The following is a 12,650-nucleotide window of genomic DNA, read 5'->3' as shown; positions in this document are numbered from 1 at the left end:
GGCAGAGCCTGGCTTCCCAGAGCTTCCAGTTCCTAACACACGCCTGGCCCCACTGCACCACACCCGTGACAGCTGCCACCAGCTCCGGATAATCCAGACAGATGCTAGAGCACATGGCTCACTTATTACACCAAAAGACTGAGAAACAGAAACTATGTTTTATTTGCACAAGGCACACACTTGCTTCCAGAGAGACCTGAGAAATCCATCATCCCTAAATGCACGCATTCACTCAATTAGTGGTTTTCCTGTTTTTGCAACAATGGATTTTTCCAAGACAGTTAACAATTAAACCAACTGTGGGAAAGCATAAACTGTACTTTACTAAATTAACAATGCATACAACAGTTCGGAGGAATTCATATTTACAGCTGCCCTGCTGGAGAGTCAATTCCAGGAATGTAAAACCAACCAAATAAAAAAAATTATATATATATATATACACACATACATACACACATATATACGTACACATACACACACACACACACACACATATATACACACAGTTATGCATCGCTTAATGGCAGGGATGTGTTCTGAGAAATTTGTCATTAGGCAATTTCATCATTGTGCAAACATCATAGAGCATACTTTATACAAACCTACTCCACACCTTGGCTATAGGTTACAGGCCATTGCTCCCAGGCTACACACCTGGGCAGCACGTTACCATGCTGAATACTGTGGGCAACTGTAACACAAGTATCTATCTAAACATAGAAAAGGCACAGTAAAAATATGGTATAAAAGATAAAACATGGGCCAGGCGTGGTGGCTCACGCCTGTAATCCCAGCACTTTGGGAGGCCGAGGCGGGCGGATCACGAGGTCAGGAGGTCGAGACCATCTTGGCTAACACGGTGAAACCCCGTCTCTACTAAAAATACAAAAAAATTAGCCGGGCGTGGTGGCAGGCGCCTGTAGTCCCAGCTACTCGGTAGGCTGAGGCAGGAGAATGGCATGAACCCGTGAGGCAGAGCTTGCCGTGAGCTGAGATTGAGCCACTGCACTCCAGCCTGGGTGACAGGGTGAGACTCCGTCTCAAAAAACATATATATATATAATATATATAACACAGTACCTCATCTAGGACACTAACCATGAATGGAGCTTGCAAGACTGGAAATTTCTCTGGGTGAGTCCATCTGTACACTAGCGTAGACTTCATAAATATTGTACGCTTAGGCTACATTAAATTTTTTTAAAAAATAAAGTAACTGCACGACAACTTTACGACAATGTCACTAGGCAATAGGAATTTTTGAGCCCCATGATATTCTTATGGGACCTCTGTCATATATGCTATCATTCACCAAAACACTGTCATGTGACGCATGACTGTACATATATATCTCAACTGAAAATGCCAAATGTCAATAGTGTTCTCCGACTCACTATTTACTAATGAGAGTTTCCTCACAACTGTCCTTGCCTGAGAGTTTCAGAACCAAGCATCTCTCTGCACAGTTGATTCTAGGGACAACAAGTGCTAAGAATCCATGTTGGCTTCAAGTGCAAAACGGAAAACACCTTCATGTCCCACCAACCATGTCAGCCACCTTCCTGGAGGGCAAGCTCCCAGACCCTCTCCCCATCCCTGTGAAGGGCTCACGTCATCTGTGGCATTTCCATGACTCTCTGATGCCAGCCATCAGTCTCTCAGCACGTGTTGAAAATTAGCCCCTGTACGTGTCCACCAGTGGTCACGAGTCCTAGTCATGCCCACCCCGTTAAAAACAAATCTGACACAAAATGGGCCCCAGCAGGAGACAGGGAGAAAACACAGACCTCACACTCTCTCCAGCTCAGACTCAAAGGCCAGCACTGCCCCGTCACAGCAGAGTGCTCTTAGGCAACCCACAGCTCAGCTACCTGTCCCCAGCCTCCTTGTTGCGAAGTTAAGACAAGACGCGCCTTCCAGATTTGTCAGGAAATTATTTAAAATGACAAACAAAGAGGGATGGAACTCAACACACAGAATTGCCCGATGATGTGCGTTTCATTCCAGTGGTTTCGCCATCAAAACCATCTTCAAATGTTGGAGTGTTTCCACTTCCAGAAAACTAGAGATGAAAATATTTTCAGTCACCCAATACAGGAAGTTCAACCACATATTTTCTTCTCTTAATTTTGATCCTTGAAACACAAAACAACAGACATAGCACCTTATATTAAAACAGCTCCTTAGAGTTTATAACGTACCTCCTCTGCATTCACTCACTAGGCCGTAGCTGTAACTCACAAACCTGACCCTTAAAACTCTCAGGACAGTAAGAGAAGCCACACAGGCCCGAGGCTACGTGGCCATACCAAATGACTTGCTGTCATAAAATATCTTGCATCAGTTAAATATCGCATCTCATTTGTGCCTCAAAACAACCGCAGGCAAGAGCCCTCGTGCGTGTATTGCAGATGCTGAGAAAGACTCTCAAGCCAGGTGACTGGCCCTGGGCCCCAGGGATTAGTGGCAGGGCCAGGCTGGAACTGAGCTCCTGTTACTCCAAATCCCATCCTCTTTTCCAACCTCCCAGTCCCTTTCTCATAAAACTAAAGCATCTCCTCCAACTAGGCCAGGACACAGGCAAGAGACAGTCAGGCAGGCAGAGGCTTCTGGAAGGTAAAGCAGAGTGGCTGGGAGCCCTGGGACAGAGTCTGACATTACATACAAGACAAGTTTGGAAAGATCCAGATGGAGTGGGAAGGGAATCTGGGCGTAGGGGTGCCTCCTTCCAAAGTGCATCCACATCCGAGGTGACTGCAGGGAGACACAGAGCTGACTTTGGCAGCAGGGACCGCCTGGGTGCAAAGAACCCAAACAACTGAAAATCCAAAAAGGAATCTTAGTGCAGAATCAGAAAGCTCACTCTTTGGGCTGGTTACCTTCCCAAACACGTTCTCCTCTGGCCTATGTGAAACTGACGTTGCACTGTACAATTCTACAGCTCTTTCCTGACTGCCCACTGAGTGAGGGTCTGTGCTACATGCCAGGAGGATCCAAATGTGAACACAGCTAGGTTCCAGCTCTGGGACTCGGGAAAAGGAGGCACAGGGAGCAGGACATGTGCTGCAAGGAGACTACTGCTCCCATGTTTCATTCACTCACTCATCCAACAACAGCGCTAAGGCTCTGCTGTGTGCCAGGCACTTTTCTAGCTACTGGGGATCCAGAGGTGAACAAAGTCTTTTACAATTGAGTGGTAAGAGACTGACAATAAACAAACAAGTATATAAATAACACACTGAATGGTGAATACTAAGGAGAAACACAAAGCAAGGTTAACAAGAGAAACACAAAGCAAGGTTAACAAAGCTAATTTATGTAGGGCTTTCAGGGAGTGGGCAATAAGTGAGGAGCCAGCCATGTGAGCATCTGGGGGTGGCTCATGCCAAGGGGGTGGGAACAGCAGGTGCAAAGGCCCTGAGGCAAGAGTGGCCTGGCAAATCTGAGGACCAAGGAATAAGAAGGAAAGAGCCCACATTCAGTTGGGATCTCCAGGATGGACATGCACCAAGATGACAGGTGGGGATGGGGTGGGGACAACCCAGGGCAGATCTGGGCAGTAAGCCTGTCTGCCTGGAGCCAGGGCAGCCTGTAGGGGCCATTCTTGGGAGCAAGTGGGGGAACTTGAGAAAATCCAGCCGAGTAACGTGGATGTGGAGGGAGCACTGGAAAGCCACTGAAGGCCTGGGCAATGGTGACACACCTGGCCTGGGCTAACTTGCAGAGTCGGGAGTACCCCACAGCCCCCAACCTGGGAAACCTCACAGCCAGCACAGAAATCACAATGCACACAGCAGTGGCACCCCACCAGTACGTAGGGTTCCACAGAGTGAGCCTGGCTGCATGATCTTGAGGTCACCTACCTCCCGGGGCTCCCTTGTGTGTCTGGACAGGGAGAGAGGGGAAGATTGGCTTCAGGGGAGGCGAGAAAAGACAGTGCCCACGACAGCTGACTCAGCCTGTGCCAGCAGGCTGCTCTGAGACACGAGCTGGACCCAACCCAGGCGGTGGGCGGCAGGGGGTTGGGGAGGAACTCTGGGAAACGAAGGAGCCAGAGAAGCCTCCCTGTGGGTGCTCGGGCCAACCACCACCCAAGGGAACAAACAGCACCCCCAGCCCCCGCCGGGCACACAGGCTGCCTCCTGGTGAGCAACCCTCTCAAACTTCACCCCCAGCCCCCACCGGGCACACAGGCTGCCTCCTGGTGAGCAACCGTCTCAAACTTGACCTACATTGGGGAGGCCTGCCTGGTGGTCAGTGGCTACCTTACACCCTACCTGTGCCTCCACGTTCCCAGTCCTCACGGCCACCTGGCAAGGGTGAGGAACTGAGACTGTGTGGGGAGGGCACGCAGCCTGTGAGTGATACAGCCAGGACCGCCCGCCACCCAGGCCCAGAGCTCTCTCCACTCTCCCCATTCTCTAAGGACCAGGCTGCAAGGCAGGGCATGTGATCTCTGCCGAAGACATTCGAGCCACCCAGTGATGTGTGCTGGGTCTCGATCCCCACCGACCGCCAGTCCTCTCCTCCCCTGGACAGTAAAGGTTTCTCCAAGACTTCAGACCATGGTGTCACCTGAGGCCCACACCTGTTGAGTCACCGGGGCAGGTATGCGTGGCAGAGGACAGCGAGGAGTGCCAGAGAGGAGCTGAGGCCTGGAGGGGGCCTCTTCAGCCAGGCTCAACCCCCACTCTCCCCACTCCAACAGCCCTCACCACAGCCACCGCCGCCCAATCCAAACAAAGCCCAGGCTGATGCCAACCTCACCATCAACTGTTTTTCCTCTGACTTCCTCAGTTTTCTCTGGGAAAAATCAAGGTGTCTTATCACCCCTCTCAGCTTCCAGGGGTGTGATCAGTGTCTTTTACAATTATCTCTCATTTTTATCCAGTATTTCTTAGCTCAGTTGGCAAACTAGGTATTTATGCACCTCCATTTCACAATCCATCCCCACCAATTATGCCTGTAAAACTAACATTTTGTTGAAAAAAAAAAAAGGTTAGAACTACTTAAAAAGGTTATGTAAACAAGTTAACTAGCAGGCCACAACTTGGGTCTAGGGTGTCAGAGAAAACATGCAAGGTGGAAGAGAATGAGGAGCTGACGGTCACCAGTTTCACCTCCTTCCAGCACCCACCCAACTCTCCTGCTCACACACACTCACACCCTGTGGGACTCAGCCTGCAGCTTCTCCCAACCCAGGAGCCCAGGAGACCGACAGTAGGGAGGGGCACAGACCACACTTCCTAACAAATGAGAGGGAAGACTCGGTGCCCCATCGCTAATGCCATCACCCAGTCCCAGCCCGGCCATGGAGCCCACTCCAAGGGTCCCCTGACAGTGCTGCTAGAGCCCACCGAGGGAAGGCTGCCGGCACACAGCCGCAAGCTCCAGCTTTATCCACTCACGCCCTGGACATTGCCTGGAGCCCCAGCGTTCCAGGTCCGTGTCACCCTGGCCCTCCTGCCTGGCAGATCCTAAGCTCAGGAGACCCTCTCCAGCCCAGGCTGCAGGGGGAAACAGCCCCCACGGTCACCCAAGAATCAGCGCAGAGGGCAGGGCATCCTGGACGCCCCGGACTGGGAAACCCAGATCCTGTCCCCTGCGTAGTGGCGACACACAGGAGAAACCCCTGCCTCACCTCATTGGAGGGACCCTGACCCAGAGGCCTGAGAAAAAGCCGCCTGCAGGCTCCTGGCACCTGCCAACCTGCACCTTAGGAAAACTTGTCCCACTTCAACCTGCAAAGCTCTCAGGTCATTATTTCTAAAAACACCCTTCCTTTCTCAAAGAGGAAGGAAAACAGAAAAATAAAACAAAAACAAAAACAGAAAGAGGCACAGGAGGTTGAAGAGGCCAGAGGCAGTTTAGCCCAAAAACAGTGCCAGACGCAAGATGCCGAGTTTGGGGTGCCTCACCCTCCACATGCCCATTTAGGAGCTGACTGCACTCAACCACAGATTTATGTCTGGTGCCTGCCAGGTCGTATCTGAATAGATCTGAAAAATTAAGCCTTCCTTCTGCCAGTAAATACGACGTTAAGACTAGCAGGCCCCTCTAAGGCTCTGCTCTCCACGGGGGTCCTCGGCAGGCGTCGGAGAAAGGAAGTTCGCCCCCTCCCCGCCTGGGCACACCGAGGCCCGCTGCCCGGCCCATGGCGCCCTGCTTGGGGACCCGGGGCCTCGATGTTCTCCTTCACCATCTGCAGCCAGATCTCCCGCCAGCAGCCTTGCCAGGCAGTGCCTGCCATGGGGAAGGGGCCAGGCCGAAGGGCAGGTCCGAGCCGTGCCCCCAACCGGGCACCTGCAGCCCAGGGGCAGCGGGGTGTGGGGTTTTGAATTGATAAGTTTTTCCCTCTGGGCCTTATTATAAAGGGAAAAGGAAGGGGGCGAAGATCTGGGCTTGGGTTCTCTGGGGGCAGCGAACCCAGAGGCGACCCCAAACTCAGTAGTTGCCGCCCGGCACGGGGACTTTATGCCGGTGCCAAGCAGCCCGGCCAGCCCGGCAGGAGTCGAGCGGACAGCCCCGCCACACAGCGCCTCTTGTCCGCGCCGGGTGGCCCCTTGCCGCGGTGCCCCCCGCGCGGGATGCGAGAGCCGCCGCCTGGTCCCCGCCCCGCCCGCCCACCCGTCGTGGGAGGGGGAAGAGGCCGGTCAGAGAGGAGTGGGGCCGCCGGGCTGTACCCCCATATCCCAGCGGCGGCCGCCCCGCAGCCACGCTGAGTCGGGAGGGCAGCGCTCTGGAGCGCTCGGGCCGCAACCTCCGCGCCGCCCCCCACGCGTCCGGGTCCTCGCGGCGCCCCGGGCGGCCCCAGGCTGCCGCCGCCGGCAAGTCAGGCAGCCCAGGTTCCCCAGCTTACCTGGCCAGGGCGCTGGGCTGCCCGGGTACGCCGCCGTCCCCGCCCCGCCGCCGCAGGCTCAGTCCGCGAGGCCGAGCTCTTTGTGAGCCCGCGCCGAGCCGCACACCGCGACTGCTAATGAGCCCGGGAAGCTGAATAGCTTCCCGAATAGCGGCGGGCGCGCCCCGGACGCAGCGTACGGCACGCAGGGCCGCCTCTGCCGGGCGCACGCGGCGCGGCTGCGGGGCGCATCCCGCACCGGCCTGCAGCTGCCGGGCCTGCGCCCCCGCCTCGGCCGCTTCCGCCTCACCCCCGCCGGGCACACTGGGGCCGGAAAACGATTCCCGGCTAGATAGCGCGCCGTGAAGAGAGGGAAGACAAAGATGCGTCCGTGCCGGGCGTGCGCGAGGTCCTGCGCCCCCTGGCCCCGGCGCTGGGACAGTCTGCAGGGCAGGAGGGTGCACTCGGGACCCCGGGTCCCCCCGGGCCGGTCTCCGGGATCGGGGCTGGAACCCAGGCGCTGGAAGGCGCGGCGCCCCGAACGCCCCGGGCCCTGGGGAGCACACAGATTCCCGGGCGTGCCCCGGCCGTGCTGGCTGGGGAGCTGCAGGGGTCTGGTCCCGCAGGTAGAGCCGGTGAACGCGAGGCTCCGCAGGTAGAGCCGGTGAACGCGAGGCTTCGCAGGTAGAGCCGGTGAACGCGAGGCTCCGCACCTTGCCCCGGCCGCCGCGCTCTGCTTGCTCGGCCCCGCGCAGCTGTAACGGGGGACCCTAGAGCGAAGAACCCTCGAGCGAAGAACTCTCGGGGATGGCGGTCTCCGAAGGCCCCATCCGGCAGAGGAGGCCCCCTGCTGCCTCCCCACCGCAGCTCCCCTAGGCGCATGCTGGACTCCCAAGTCTTCCCTGGCGGTCCCCGGTAACCATCCCAGCACCCCGTTTCTGATACTCTGTGCTGCTTTAGCCCCCAGCCCCAGGGCCTCACTCCAGGGCTTTCTCTCCTTGCTGTCCTAAATGGAGAGAACCCTGACCTCCGCGGGGCCCTGGGGAGCGTACACTCCTAGACACTCACATGCATCCCCAGGGGAGCCAGTCTTCCGCCCCTACAGCGCGAGAAATGCCCTGGAGGCCCTCGAAGGTCGTGCTGGAGACTCCGGTGTCACCTTTGGCCCTTTCACTGAGTCCCAGGCAGATGTGATGAGCCATGGGAGATGCACAGGATGCCTTGTCTGGGCAGAGCGGGGGCTCAGAGGCCTCCCTCCCCCCAAATCGTGGTGATTTGCCCTCGTTTTCTTTTCTCCTGTGGCTGGACTAGGCGAAGCTGTGGCATGGCAAGTTCTGCCCATGCCAGAAGACACAGAAGGGCAGGGGGACTTGGGAGTGAGGACAGTGCATCTTCCTGCTGCCCTGAGGGCCCGAGCTGAGCCCCTAAGGAGAAGGGGCTGGGGGAAGCCAAATCCTGAGATGGACTAGGGTTAGATACACTGGCCCCTAAGGAGAAGGGGCTGGGGGAGGCCGAATCCTGAGATGGACTAGGGTTAGATACACTGTGGACTTGGCCTCTCCACACCCTGCCCCCACCAAACATTCACAGGTTTCCAGGGCCAGAGCCGCCAGTGGGGGCTGCTCCTGGTAGGGGAGCTTTGTAGCCACAGGGCCAAACAAAGGGGCAAAGGCCAGGGCAGGCCAACGAGGTTCCTGACCTATGCCCCTCCCCACTCAGATGCGCACACCTTCACTGTCTACTTTCCACCTGCATAGACATTCTGCTTACCTGGCTAACACAAAGTTCATCCAGCCTCCTGTGGCCCAGCCTTTCACCAATGCCAATAGTGGGAAGCAACAATTAGGAAGAAGTGATTCTGAGAAGATAAATGCAGTCATCTTCTTGCCTTACTGTTATGTGGTCACATCCCATAGGAAACCAGACACCTGTGCCTGAAGCTGATCCACACAACACCCCCCACCTCCTCAAACCCCCACCCCCATCTGTGTGAACGTGTGTGGGCCGGTAAGTTGCATGCTGTTCCTTCAACAGCCTCCCTTGAGATCTTCCCATGAGTAGGCCCTGGGCCAGTCACTGGAAATTAAACCCCATCGCAGCACCCGGGAGTGATAGTGGCTGAAGTCCTCAGTCCACAAGAGGAAAGGTACAGGCCTAGGGCCAAGAACAGTGGCTCCCACCTATAATCCCAATACTTTGGGAAGCTGAAGCAGGAGGCTCGCTTGAGCCCAGGAGTTCAAGACTGCAGTGAGTTGTGATCGTGCCACTGCACTCCAGCCTTGGTGACAGAACAAGACCCTATCATTTTTAAAAATGAAATAAATTAAATAAATTTAAAAATAAAGGTACAGGCCTGCCCCCAGCCTCACTCAGGACTCCTAAATCTGGTGAGCTTGAGCCAACTGCCAGTATTCAGAGAATTTTTGAAGACTCATTAGGACAAATAGTTAGTGCATGTGAGGCTTAAAACCTAGATGACAGGTTGATAGGTGCAGCAGACCACCATGGCACACATATACCCATGTAACAAACCTACATGTTCTGTACTTGTATCTGGGAACTTAAAATTTTAAATTTAAAAAAAAAAAAGTATCTTGGAATGGGAAAGGCCTTTCTAAGTATGCAACAAAATCAAAAAGTGGTAACAAAAAACAGCTAAGTTTGACTTCAAAGAAACTCTGGCATGGCAATCACTACCATAAGCAAAGTCTACAACAAAGGGGAAAAAATTATTTGCAATTCATATCACAAGCAGCTAATTACCCTAACACATAGATAGCATCTAGAAATTGATAAGAAAAAAAAATCAAAAGAAGGCATCACGGATCATCACCAGGCCCCCACCTTGGCTCACACCTGTAATCCCAGCTACTCAGGAGGCTGAGACAGGAGGATCACTTAAGCCCAGGAGTTCCAAGCTGCAGTGAACTGTGATCATCCCAATGCACTAAGCCTGGGCAGCAGTATGAGACTATCTCTTAACAGAAAAGACAAAGAAACAGGTAAAGGGTAAGAAGCAGACAATTCACAGGGAAGGAAATACAAATGACTTTTAAACATCTGAAAAGCTGTCCTCCCTTATTCATAATAAGAAATGCAAATTAAGCCAGGCATGGTGGCTCACACCTGTAATCCCAACACTTTGGGAGGCCGAGGCAGGTGGATCACTTGAGGTCAGGAGTTTGAGACAAGCCTGGCCAACACGGTGAAACCCCGTCTCTACTAGAAATACAAAAATTAGTTGGGCATGGTGGTGAGCACCGGTAATCCCAGCTACTTGGGAGGCTGAGGCAGGAGAATCTCTTGAACCTGGGAGGCAGAGGTTGCAGTGAGCTGAGATCGCACCACTGCACTTGAGCCTGGGCAACAGAGTGAGACTCCATCTCAAAAAAAGAAAAAGAAATGCAAATTAAAACTATGCTGAGATGCCATTGTGTTCACCGATCAGAGACCCAGGAGTTCAGTAATACAATATATTTCAGAAAGCAAGAGGAAACTGGCAGATACCCACACTGCCCATGGGAGTGTAAATCAGTACAACTTCTGTGTAGGAAAATCAGATGATGTCTATCAAAATTACAAATGCACAAGCCCTTTGACCTAAGAATTCTACTTCTAGGAATTTTTTGACTTGTATATCACACGTGCAAAACAGGCATGAGTAGAATCATTCATGGTGCTATGTTTCTGTAGTAAGTGACTGCAGACAATCTTGATACCCATGAAAAAGGCACTGTTCAATGCATGAGGGCACTTCCCAACACTGAAATAGAATGCAGCCATAAAAGAAGGAAGAAACGCATGATAAATTAACATGGGAAGTTCTCCAAGATAATTGTTAAGTGAAAGAACAAAGGGCAGAAGATGTGTGTAGTATGCCACCATGTGAGTAAAAAAAGCAAAAAGGAAAAAAGGGTGAGCCTATAGATGCTCATATACAATAATAAAGCCTTTCTGGAAGGATCACAGTAAACTGAAAAATGTTGTCACCCTTGGGAAAGAACGTAGTGTCTGGGGCGGGGGTGACAGGAAAGCTTTTCAGTGATTTTCCTTTTCTTTTTCTTTTTCTTTCTTTTTTTTTTTTTTTTTTTTTTTTTTTGAGACAGAGTCTCGCTCTGTCACCCAGGCTGGAGTGCAGTAGCTCTATCTTGGCTCACTGCAAGCTCCACCTCCTGGGTTCACGCCATTCTCCTGCCTCAGCCTCCAGAGTAGCTGGGACTACAGACGCCCGCCACCATGCCCGGCTAATTTTTTGTATTTTTTAGTAGAGACGGGGTTTCACTGTGTTAGCCAGGATGGTCTCGATCTCCTGACCTCGTGATCTGCCCGCCTCGGCCTCCCAAAGTTCTGGGATTACAGGCATGAGCCATCGCACCTGGCCAATTTTTAATTTTTGAAGTATATGATATTATCTATCTCTGAAAAAAAATGTAATTATCATTCTTAACCCTGGTTTTTAACCCTTTGGAGGGTAAAAGATCTCTGAAATCTTTTGTCTGTTGTTTTAGGGGGAAAAAGAAGAACAAGGAAGGTCTGTGACTGTATGTTTGGACCACATGGCTGTGATCCCTACCACCACTTAGTGACAGCATACATGAATTGCATGCTTAATGCCGATACCATTCAGCCTAGAGGGGCTCCTGGACCAGGCCAGATTTCCTACAAGGTGTCACCAAGTGGAGTTGGAAACTTGTCAACTCCTCACACCCTAACTTATTTTTTAAAAATAACATATGACTTTCCTATATAGGACAGAAGATCAATGCATTGTTTTATAAGCTGAACAAGATGTTCCTTTACAAAACTTCCAAATGACAGAATACTAATTTTTCCTTCACTCTTTGGCTGACTATAAAAATGTGCTTAATTAATAAAGACATGTCCTCTCTCTGTGGGGATGGCAGAACAACTTCCCTCTCATAAAGTTACTGCTTGGCACAGGCCTTCTTGGGCCTGGGAATATCAAGCTCTTAGGCTCCTCCTGCTGACTGCTCATTTTATCCTTGTGGAGTCTAAAGTGGCCTGAACCAAGAGCCAAGAGGCCTACATTCTGGTCCCAGCTAAGGCACCAGCCAGGCGGGGGGACTCAAGTAAATCAGCTGGGGCCTCCACGGTACAGTTTCCTCCTGGGTTTCGGTGAGGAAGTTGGCCTAGAAAATCCCCAAGGTCCAGGGTGTGTGAGAAGGAAATGCTAAACACCCCTGTGGGAGTCTGATTTTCTTGCCTTCAGGATTTAAGTCAGTGGAAAAATCACTAACCAGATCACACTCGAATAGGTTTTTCCAAGACCCACTGCTTTATTTTGGAAGACACAAAGAGACAGCATGGAAATGTCTTTGACAACCGTAGAAGCTAGTATCTTCCAGAAAAGTAAACACCATTGATTTATTTGGCTGATCTCAAGGCTCAAAAATCCAGGCTTTGTAGAAATAAATGGATAATTGTAAACAATGGAAACCTGACCCTGGCCTTGGGAGCCATGTAGAACAGTCAGCAGGCAGACTGTCTGTGGAGGAGCTTGACGTATAGCCCTTACCCACCGGGAGGGCCTGTGAGGAGGGACCCACTGTGCAGGTGCTGGTGTGCTGCAACAGCAGAGGTTTGTTCTTTTCATGAGATGAGTTACCAACTGCATTTTATTTATTTATTTATTTATTTATTTAGACAGGGTCTAGCTCTTTCTCCCAGGCTGGATTGCAGTGGCACTATCTCGGCTCACTGCAACCTCTGCCTCCCAGGCTCAAGCGATTCTCCTGCCTCAGCCTCCTGGAGTAGCTGGGATTACAGGCACCCGCCACCATGCCCAGCT

The sequence above is a fragment of the Gorilla gorilla genome, chromosome 16 (genome assembly GCF_029281585.2).
Source record: "Gorilla gorilla gorilla isolate KB3781 chromosome 16, NHGRI_mGorGor1-v2.1_pri, whole genome shotgun sequence".
Lineage (NCBI taxonomy): Eukaryota > Metazoa > Chordata > Mammalia > Primates > Hominidae > Gorilla > Gorilla gorilla.
Note: the sequence above shows the minus strand (reverse complement) of the source record.